General features: G+C 42.0%; 1 protein-coding gene across 4 annotated transcripts in view; it reads right to left on the bottom strand.

Annotated features, from left to right (window-relative positions):
- Positions 1-3,586, bottom strand: part of EPN2 (epsin 2) — a 114,265-nt gene extending 110,679 nt beyond the window's left edge. For all 4 annotated transcript variants that reach the window (XM_045290268.1, XM_045290271.1, XM_045290270.1 and 1 more), the window contains exon 1: positions 3,477-3,586. The gene's annotated coding sequence lies outside the window, so the exon portion shown is untranslated. The remainder of the gene's footprint in view (positions 1-3,476) is intronic.
- Positions 3,587-11,200: the final 7,614 nt, after the last annotated feature.

The raw sequence follows: 11,200 nt of genomic DNA, 5'->3' as shown, positions 1-11,200 counted from the left end.
CAAATGTGCTTTACACAATTGGCATATGTATGGATTGTGATAAGAGTTGTATGTGCCCCTAATAAAATGAGTTTTTTTAAAATTTTTTTAAAGAAAACAAAGCAAAAGCACCTCTTTAAGAAACCAAATTTCTTTCTCAATGTAACTCCATTATTACAATACAGCAGTATTTTGAAGCATTTAAGAGGCAAAAAAATAGGGTCCAGGGAAAGGTAAAAAGAACAGCTAATTTATAGCTAACACCCCTACTCCCACCCCACCCTCCCGCACAGATAAGCCCTGAGTTACTCTTACGCCTAGTCATTTTATCCTTTTGAGAAGGACTCTCAAATCACAGTCCCCAACAGAAACAACACCTGCACATGGTTACAAATGAAAATCTTGGGCCTTTTCCCAATGAATGAACGCATCAATGTCTTTGTGAGCTCTCTGGGTGACTCTGACACACACTGTAGGAAGGCCCTGGTTGTTTAATCTGTGAGGTAGATATTTTTGACCACACTTTCAAGACATGGAAGTCAAAAATCAGCCTTCACAATTGCCAGTAGGCATATTTGCACCCACATCTGACAGTCTCTGCTACCTGGCCTTTGTAGCCAAAAGTACTACCTGGTCCTCTCACTCCCCAGGTCGTGAGGATGGCATGCCTTCAAAAAGGCTGGAGGCGAGAGGAAAGCTAAAGCTTGCACTCAAACTGATTCATTACAGATGCTTTACCATTCTCACCCTGCATTATCCCTGTGGAGCAGCCGTTAAAACAAGCCTGCTTCTCTCAGCTTACTTGCCCTCCAGGTTATCATGAAGAAAGCATCTGGGTGCCTTATTTACAGTCTCTTTGGGCACCTAGTCTCTTTGCATTGCTTTGAGCAGAAAGAATGAAGCTACCTTGTTCTGTCTCTAGAAGGCTTAAAAGTACAGCACAGTTACCCAAGTCCAGGACCGGGACCAACAAGCAGAGAACCAAGGAAAGGTTATTCTATGTTCAAGGTACAAAATCACTCCCACACCTGGGTTTTCCAGGATGAGTCACCAGAGAGAACCCAATGTTTATACAGGGAACACTTGAACAGCGTCTAAATGTAGTGCTTGTCAGCCGAAGTAGTCCCTCCCTTAGATTCTTGACATTCACACAGAAATCTATCTTGGAAGAAGTGCAGCCAGAATGGTCTTTAAAGACAAGGATGGTAATACTTCATCTCACACATTTTAGACTTGTCTGGAGAGACCAGTCCCTGGATAAGGACATCATGTTTGGTAAAGCCAAGTGGTAGCGAAAAAGAGGAAGGACTTCAATGAGATGGACTGATACAGTGGCTGCAACAATGGGCTCAAACATAAGAACAATTATAGGGACAATGCAGGACCGGGCAGTGTTTTCTTCTGCTGTACATAGGGCCACTATGAGTCAGAACCAACTCCGTGGCACCTAACAATAACATAGTCTGGAAAATGACAGGGATCACCTTATGCATGATTTCTAACTTCGAAGTAAACTTTGATGGAGACTGTCAGACCAACATTTATCTGGTAATTTAAATCACCCCTTCTGTGTGGCTTTCTAGAAGAGCTAGCAGAAGAAGGAACCCAGGTTTGGGAATAACATAGAAATGGCTTTGAATTCTGACTCAGTTGGAGTTTCCCAGGGTCCTTAAACTTCCTAAGCCTCACTCAGTGTTTCCAATCCCAAATATCTGCATTTCAAGGCAGCTTGGATTTGACAGCCTGACCCAAAATACATATAGTCCAACAGGCAATGAATGGAATGACTTCATATACAAAGTGAATTAAAGGTACACCTATTTGATTGTGATGGTTTCTCTAACTAAGCTTCTATTTTTATATATCTTGAACAAGCTAATTAAGACCAAAGAAAATTCTATTGACTAACTTACCAAAAAGTTCATCCAGTATCAAAAACTCAACATATGGACAGAAACCGTCATTTGACAATGCAATTGACAAAAGCAAAATTTACTCTTGTAGTAAAAGTACATTTCTGTTTAGGGTGAGGGTAAAGGTAGCACCAAATGTGGGTAAAAATTGCACAACTTGACTAATGTAAGTAACATCATTAAGTTGCATATGAAAGAAATTGACAAATATTGTCATGTGCCAAATAATATCTGTTTGGGAAACATGTGACTGTGTCACATAGCAGGGTTCAAAAATCTTGTTCAGAAAATCACATGTAGCAAATCCATTAGCTTCCTACGTGCAACACATGTATATCATATGTAGCTTGTATACAAAGCAATTCTGCCACCAGGCATATAATGGTACAGCACATGTATAATCTACAATACATGTTTTGATAGTCATACTAAATGCTTGTTATCAGTTTCTATACGTATTATACTTTACTTTCTATCTAAAGAGTTTCTGTATAACAGTGCAGTCTTTGACTAGTAGGCGAAGCATCCAATCTTGCATATAGCACATATCTTGAGGATTGTAGTGTTGTCTGTCAGTAATTTTATTTCAAATATATTACCATGAAGTGCAACCTAGTTTTCAATTGCAGCAAAATCAGTAATAGGCAACTGTTTAAAATAAATAAATCACTGCATCTCTGGGCCAGTTTCCCCTATCTGAACCCTTATGATGGCTCTCTTAAAGAACAGATTTCAGGGCAGCAAAATAATGAAGAGTCCCAGAGGTGCCCCCTAGGTGGAGGAATAAGCTTGCACGAGTCAAGATTTTTGAGAAGCCCAGGCCGCTTACCAACTCTACAAAGCCCTGAGCGAACTTCAAGTCACAAACAAAAACCTGTTGACATAGTCCCTTCCAGGAAAAGCCACCCATGAGGAGAGAGGAAGGGTCTCCACCAAGAGGCCGGCCACTCCTCACTCACCCCACTAAGCACTGGGACGCTGGGCGGGGTCTTGATCCCACACGGAACAAAAGGCAACTGGAGCTAGGTAGGTTCTGCCGCCCCCTTCCCCACTGTTGTTGGGGTGGAGCGGGACAAGGAACCGGCATCCCGCAAAGAAAGCACACCTACTACAAGCCCCCTCCCCTGGGACAGAGAAAGGGACCCCTTCTCCATTCTTGGAGCGTGGACGCTGCACAGCACGCGGTGGAGAGGGAGCAGCCTCCTGAGGAATGAGCGCCCAACGGAGGAGGGGAGTGCACCAAGCTGAAAGGCTTTGGGTGAAGGCCGAGAAAGGACAAGAGGTCTTGGGTGGAAGTTAGAGGAACCCCAGACTCTAAGGGTTCTCCGATAGGGAAACGGGCGGGGAGGTGGAGGGTGTCTTGCAAAAGAAAGCAATCTCGAGCAGAAGAAAGCCATGCTCCAGCCTGGCAGGAAAGAAGGGGGATGGCCGCTTGGGGCGGGGCCCTGGCTGGGGCAATAGAGGGGCATGCTCTGGGACCTTGCCTGCGGTGGGAGTTTGCGCCCTAAGGGCGTCCACGCCCAGGGCCCCGCTCAGATCAACACACACACCACACACACACACACACACACGAGCCCCGCTCACCTCCGCTCCTCCGGGATGGCCCTGTGCTCGGCTTCGTCCGCCAGGAGGGCTGGGAGCACGGGAGCGACTAGAGTCAGTAGAGCTGCCGTGTTAGGTTCTGTTTGACACCCACACACCAACATGGCCGCTTAGAGGGGGACGCGCCGGCTGCGTGCGCGTGCCCGCAGCACACATGCTGCCCCACCCCCAGGGCGCTGCTCCCGCCTCCATTTGCCCGCCTCCCCCTTTGCGCTCGCTAGCTCCCCACACCCACCCATTAGGTCTTCCCCCATCTGTTGATTCCCCTCCCCTCCGTTTCCTACCCGGACTCTGTGTGACACCGCCGTCCTGCAGCTGTGAGCCACACAGACTCCCAGCTTATTCCCAACCCTGTGAATGCCCAACACACCCTGCTCACAGCCAACGACCCCACACGAGCACACGGACCCACTCACAACACCTAAACTCACATACCTCCCATGCCACCGCACTCAGACCCAGGCAAATTCCTATGTACTCCCTACATGTTCCACAACCACATACCCCCAGAGCACATGCTCACCTTCTGGGCTAAATAGAACTCAGCTCTTCACTTGCGATGTGCATGCAAAAACACTATTCTGGTAATCTCACGGGGGGAAATTGGAGGGGTATGGGTGTGCTGGGGGTATGGTGTGTTCTGCTGTATGTATGTTACATTTCAGTAAATATAACAAACGTTTTGAGAAGGGGTTCATAGGCCTCACCAGATTGCCAAAGTGGCCCATGATACAGATAGAAGGTGACTCCTGGCTCCCCATCACTCTAGTGATTAGATATCCCTCATGAGAACTTTATGCAATCTCACCAGACACATAGTCACAGGCACATATGCACTCACGTAATGTAAACCATCTGCCCCTTTTGACTCAGTCAACACCTACAAGAGACCTACTGTATGCCAAACACTGTACTTGGCCTAGGAAGAGACAAAACAGAGTGGGACTCAGACCTTGGACCCTCTGAAGCAGAAGATCTACACTGAAGGCCTTGGGGCCTCACACTGACTAAAGTGTAGGAAGCAGGGTGGGAGGCAGCAGCGATTTTCACAAGCAATATCCCAAACTTCCTAAATTAACAGAGGGCATCATTCCTACTGTATGGATTCCATTGAGACCTGGGACACATCAATGTTCAACCTAGCTCTTGTTTCAGGGAAGTAGGGTTCAGAAGTTCTAGGATGTCCTCTATCAGTGAGGGGCACTTTTCTGAGTCTCAGGCTCCTCTTCCCTACAAAAAAGCCAGCTGGACAAAAGTATCCCTCTGGTTATCACATATAGGGATCAGAATTCCCTCCTCTGGAAAACATGGAGAGGTCTTCTGGTATTGATAGTGACCGAGACAGGCATACTACACAATCCCTCTTTTATAGAGGCATGGAAAAACACAGGGGGGAAAATGGACGCCCGAATCTTGGAAGCAGGTGATGGGAGAGAAAGTTAAGTGAAATAAACACGAAGAGCACATAAACCTGTCTTAAGGGAATGGAACCCATTGTCCCAGGACTCCCTGGTACACAAAGGCATCTCTAGCTCAGCCACCCTCTGATGTCCAGAAAAGTTGCCATATCCACTGTACATACCTGTGGCTGCTCTGGTATTATACGCATAATAGTGGATCTTGATAAACACACACTGATGACTGAAAAAGATAAAGCAACTGCTGACTCAGGCCTGGGTAGCCTTTCTTTTCTTCTTCTAAATTTACTTACTTATTATTTCATTTTTTGGTTTGAGATTTTTTGTTTTTAAAATTTTTGTTTTATTTTTTTGAGTTTTTTCTTCATGTGCTTGTTGGTCAGCTAATACATTTGTGATTTTTGGGGGGCTGCTATTATAAATTTGTCTTCTTTTGTTGTTATTAAATAACCAGGAGAGACAACCAGCCTCACACAACCTGTCCAAATTTGAACATTCAAATGCTACATCTACTGTAGAACCACCTGAAAAATAAATAAACATACACAAACAAATACACACACACACACACAAATGTCTCAGAAACATCAGACAATGTCCGCTCATAAGGAGACACAAGATAGAATGGCACAAACAAGTGGCCAATATATGGAGGCAAAAGACTTCTCTAAGGAAGATAGGCATTGGAACTAACAGAAAATGAATTCAGAAGAATGATTTTTAGGTGCTGTCAACAGACACAAAAAAGAATTGAGAGTGCTCTGGAAGTGGGGTGCGGGAGAGAAGAAGAAAGTATAGATAACCCAGGAAAGCACTCAGAGTAACCTGACAAAATTAATGAAAAATTAGAAATTATACAAAAACACCAAAAGGTAATACATAAAATGAATATAAAGCTATTAGAAATAGGGACACTCAGAACTCAAAGATGGCTTCCATCATACCCCTAAAGGAGAAGCACCTGGATATCAGGATCACTGATATCCCAGCTGGGTGCTGATGTGGGATTTCACTGAAAAGGGCATTGCCAGCACTTTTTGGAAAGTTTCTGATTGGTAGTCAAGTACATCAACATGAAGAAGGGGATTGTCACTGGCATGTCCATGGTGTCGGTAGCCTATGTGGTTTTCATCTACTGCCTCTCCTACAGGGAGCTCAAACACATGGGGTAACATAAGTACCACTGAGAAAGCTGGGGCAAGGGTGCCACCTGCTTTCTAGGCCTGGCCACTTGTCCTTTCCTCCTCCCCCTGAGGAAGAGCCCTTCCCCACCCTGAGAACATGTACCCAATAAAAGATGGCAGGTAAAAATAAATTAAAAGATATTAGAACACTTGTAACCTGAGGACTTAAGTTGGAAAACACATGGTGCCTTAGGAAGCAGAAGATAGCTGTACCCAAGAGCAATGTACTATTGGTGGGTGGACAAACAAGCTCTTGCTTCATCAGTGCCTTGGATGCTTTATTAAGATATGTTTATTCCAGCAATCCTGTGATGGCCATTCTGTTATATTCCGCTTATGCTTGTTTATATTAGGGTGTCACCATTGGGGCTCACTTTCTTGAAGCTGTGTTGTTTCTCTGTCTTTCGGTAAATGAAACTAAGGGAAATTTAGCCTATTAGGAAAGAAAATATAACAAGGGTTTGGAGGGAAGGGGGGAATACAGAAGGGGGAAAGATAAGAGGGAGATGATATAAAGAAGTCCAGGAAAGAAAAGTGTGTTCGGAGGCTGATGATGGAAGCAATTGGACAACTATGTTTGACATGATTAAACTATGAAATGATCATTGAAGATAAGGATCCAGCAGCAAAGTGTGGTGAAGAAAGCAGATGGTACCTGGCTATCAATCAAAATAGTTTCTGTGATCTTAAAGGCTTGTATTCAAACAAGCAAGTTCTAAGCGAGGAATCAACAAAGTCCACACGGAAATGCACATCATCCTCTATGATCAAAGATGATAATTACAAAATTTAAATATGGTGAAGAGAAAAGCATAAGAGTTAAAATTATGAACACCCAATTTGCGGAGGGCTATGGGGACGGTGGAAGCCCAAAACCTTTCTGCAGAGTATCCAGTGAGACTGAGACACTGGCATATCTGCTCTAGGCACAGGCAAGAGTCTTGAACAGCCCTACTAGCAGGCAGAGACCACTGTCATCTTGATTATGCTGGATCAAACTCAATACCTGGCCAGTTAACCACCATCTAGAGGCGACTTGAATTTGTTCTGGATGCAGGTATCTCTTACTAGTTCCATGACAGAAATTTCTTCCCTGCCTTTTTGACTCTTGATGGAGGTGTTTTCCCTCTTACACACTGTTTGTGTTATGATTTTATCCTTATCACTTTATGAGATTTTGATTTTTTATTGTTTTCTCTTGTGTCTCCCTGCTGTGAAACACAGGAGGAGTGGATGCATAATGATAACTGATAAAAGGGGATATAGGGAATACAGGGGTGGGGGTAGGTGATAGGGAGAGAAAGGGGATTTGGGAAGTAAATAATGAAGGTGGGAGGTGGGGAAGCACTAGAACAGATTGTGATTGCACAAATCATTTTAAAGTTGATTTAGCCAGTGGAGGGGGAATGCTCTAAAATTGACACGGTAATTATTGTAAAACTCTCCTTGATATGACTGAATGCTTGAACTATTGAATTGTATGATATATAAATTATGTATCAATTAAGCTGTTGGGAAAAACCACATAATAAAATTATTTTTAAAACAACAATAAAAAAGAAACTATTAATCCAGTTACTATCTCTATAGATTTACATATCTTGAATTTTGTATAAAGAAAAACATACCAAAATAATAATAATAATAATAACAAAATAAAACAGAGGAAAGCCTAAATGGAAAAGAAAGTAAAAAACAATTAAACTGGAGGGGGAAAAAAGGTATTAGAAATAGGTAATACATTGAAAGAGCAAAACGGTAGAATTGAAGCAATGGAGGGACTAATTACTAAGCTTGCAGATAATTTTTTAAAATACTATGGCAGTTACATAATTTCATGTCAACGTGAAGATATATATAAAAGTGTATGGGGCGGGGTGAGGGTGGGTGGTATTCAACCTGTCAATCATGTTAGTCTGATGGTGTCTCCTGTGGGCATGACCTTCTCATAAGGAGTGCCCTTGGAACCGCCCCTTCTCTCTCAGCCTTCCTGTGCTGTGGCTGGCCGTGGTTGCTGCCAGAGATGCATCCCTGGAGAAGTGTCCACCACCATTGGATCCATGGGACTCTGCACCCACCAACCTGTGATATTCCTACATTCTGCATTATTGCTTGTGGCTGTGTGAGTCTGAAGAGAGACTTCTGGACTTATATCATACTTGAGGACTTTAGTTGGACAGGGCTGGGATGTTTTCATCATATATAAAGCTTCTTGATATAAAGCTCATTCTTATACATATATGCATGTAACTGTATTTGTTTCTTAAGTCAAACCTGCCTAACACAAATACAAAACTATGAGAAGAGCAATCCATTTTTTAAAATCCAAAGAAAGTCTCACAATTGTGTGGGACACTATCAAGAGTAGTCCTTATGGCATACTGAGTTATTTGATGGGCTGCTAAGCACAGGGTCAACAGTTCGAAAGTACCAGCTACTCCGTGGGAGAAAGATGAGCCTTTCTTCTCCAATTAGGGGTTACAGTCTCAGAAATCCACTGGGGAAATTGTACCTTGTCCTATATGGTTGCTATGAGTCCGAATTGACTGGACTGCATTGTTTTGGAGTATCAAGAAGAATAACATTCACATGATAGGAATTCCAGAGTAGGAAGAAACAAACCCCAAAAAGCACAGAGAAAATTGTTCAAGAACTGCTGAAAGAAAAATTCTCTAACATCATGAAAAAAATCAATGGATGGCAAAAAAAAAAAAAGTCTACCAAGACCACAGCAACCAAAAATAAATAAATATATAGCCAGGAATAGTGCAATTAAATATCTCTGATAAAATAGACTTCATGATGAATAACATAAGGATTAACACTGCATATTGATTAAAGGAAAAATACACAAAAAACATAAAACCTTAATAAACATATATGCACCCAATGAGAGACCATCGAAATGCATCAATCAAATGTTCACAGAGTTGAAAACAAACAACTCAACAATAAGACTAAGAGATTTCACCACAACACTCTCAAGCAAAAACAGATTATCAAGAAAGAAACTTATCATCAGGATTCAAACAAAGGATTAAATTAAGAAATTCCTTGAAACAAGGAATTAATAAATTTCTTGAAACAAATGAGAATACATCATACCTTTGGGAAAAAAGAAAAAGAGGAGAAATAAAAAATTAGCACCATAGCACAACACCTTCAACAACTAGAACAAAGGTAACAACATAAACCATCCAGCAATGAAAGAAAAGAAATCCCAAAGGTTAGACTGCAAATAAATGAATTGGAAAAGAGAAAAACAATGGAAAAAATCTACAGGACAAGAAGTTGGTTTTAGGAAAGGATTAACAAAATGGACAAATCAGAAATAAATAAATAATTGACAAACCACTGGCAAACTTGACAAAAGAAAAGCAGAAGATGCAAATATTTAGAACTAGAGATGAAAAATTAACATCACAACAGAACCAAATGAAATAAAAAGAATAGCATTTAACTATGAAAGACAACAAGTTTGATAACCTAGAAGAGATAGACAAATATTTAGAAATACACCATCTACCCAAAATAACTCAGATAGGTGTAGAAAACGTTGACAGACTTATAACAAAAGAAGAGATAGAGGAGTTCATCAAGAAACTTCCAAGCAAGAAAAGTTCAGGGATGTAGTGATCTAGACATTGTTGGGGTCATCAAGAGCAGGCCGAGCAGCTGAGAGGAGTGGGCCAGGGGCCTGGAGGCTTTGTCTCACTCTGGGCATAGAACCGTGGTGCCATGCCTGGCTGTTGCCCTGCAAGGGAAGAGGGAATGTAAGCCCCTGGGCCAACAGCATCTCCAAAGGACACCTCTGCCAGCCGATTAGAACGAGAGACTCTTAGCAGGGCCTCATGGTTGGAATTCCTGTGAAAAGATATAATACATCTAATGAAACAAAAAACGCATCATGATCCAGTGGTTATGAACAAACATGATTCATTGCAGGGATGCAATGATGGTTCGACATCTGAAAAACAGTGAATATAATTCACCACATAAGCTGGAAAAAAGAATGAGAACTACGAGATCATATAAATAGATGCAGAAAAAGTATTTTAAGAATACAGCAACATATCAAAAAAGTAATTCACCATGACCAAATATGATTTGTTCCAGGGATGCAAGGATGGTTCTATATTCAAAAAACAGTCAAAGTAATCCACCCCATAAATAAGACAAAAAATAAGAACCATATGATCATATCAAAACATGCAGAAAGGCGTTTGACAATATTCAACACTAATTTCTGTTCAAAACACTCAACAAAATAGGAATACAAGGAAGATTCCTCGATATAATAAAAAGTCATATATGAGAAACCGATAATCAACAGCATGCTCAATTGGGAAAAGCTAGAAACATTCCCATGGAAAACAGGGTCCAGGCAAGAATGGCCCCTATCACCATTCTTTTTTTAAAAAAATAATTTTATTGGGGGCTCGTACAACTCTTATCACAATCCATCCATCCATCCATTGTGTCAAGCACATTTATATATTTGTTGCCATCGTCATTTTCAAAACATTTTCTTTCTACTGGAGCCCTTGGTATCAGCTTTTCATTTTTCCCCCTACTCCCCCACCCTCCCTCCTTCATAAACCCTTGATCATTTATAAATCATTATTGTTTTTTCATGTCTTACACTAACCGATGTCTCCCTTCACCCACTTTTCTGTTGTCCATCCCCTTGGGAGGGGGTTATAAATAGATCATTATGATCGGTTCTCCCTTTCTCCCCCCACCTCCCCTTACCTTCCTTGGTTACTCTCAATAAAGGTTCTGAGAGGTTTATCTGTACTGGATTCCCTGTTTTTCCAGCTCTTATCTGTACCCATGTACATGCTCTGGTCTAACCGGATTTGTAAGGCAAAATCGTGGTCATGATAGTGGGAGATGGGAGTGGGGGGCAGAGGAAACATTAAAAACTGGAGGAAAGTTGTATGTTTCATTGGTACTATACTGCACCCTGACTGGCTTGTCTCCTCCCCGCAACCCTTCTGCAAGGGGATGTCCAGTTGCCTACAGATGGGCTTTGGATATCCACTCCTCATTCCCCCTCATTCACAATGATATGATTTTTTGTTCTTTGATGTCTGATACCTGA

Source organism: Echinops telfairi, unplaced genomic scaffold (genome assembly GCF_000313985.2).
Source record: "Echinops telfairi isolate 266 unplaced genomic scaffold, ASM31398v2 ScPeMD7_35;HRSCAF=133_1, whole genome shotgun sequence".
Taxonomy (NCBI): domain Eukaryota; kingdom Metazoa; phylum Chordata; class Mammalia; order Afrosoricida; family Tenrecidae; genus Echinops; species Echinops telfairi.
The sequence above is the reverse complement of the archived record's forward strand: the minus strand, read 5'-3'. Positions and strand labels throughout refer to the sequence as shown.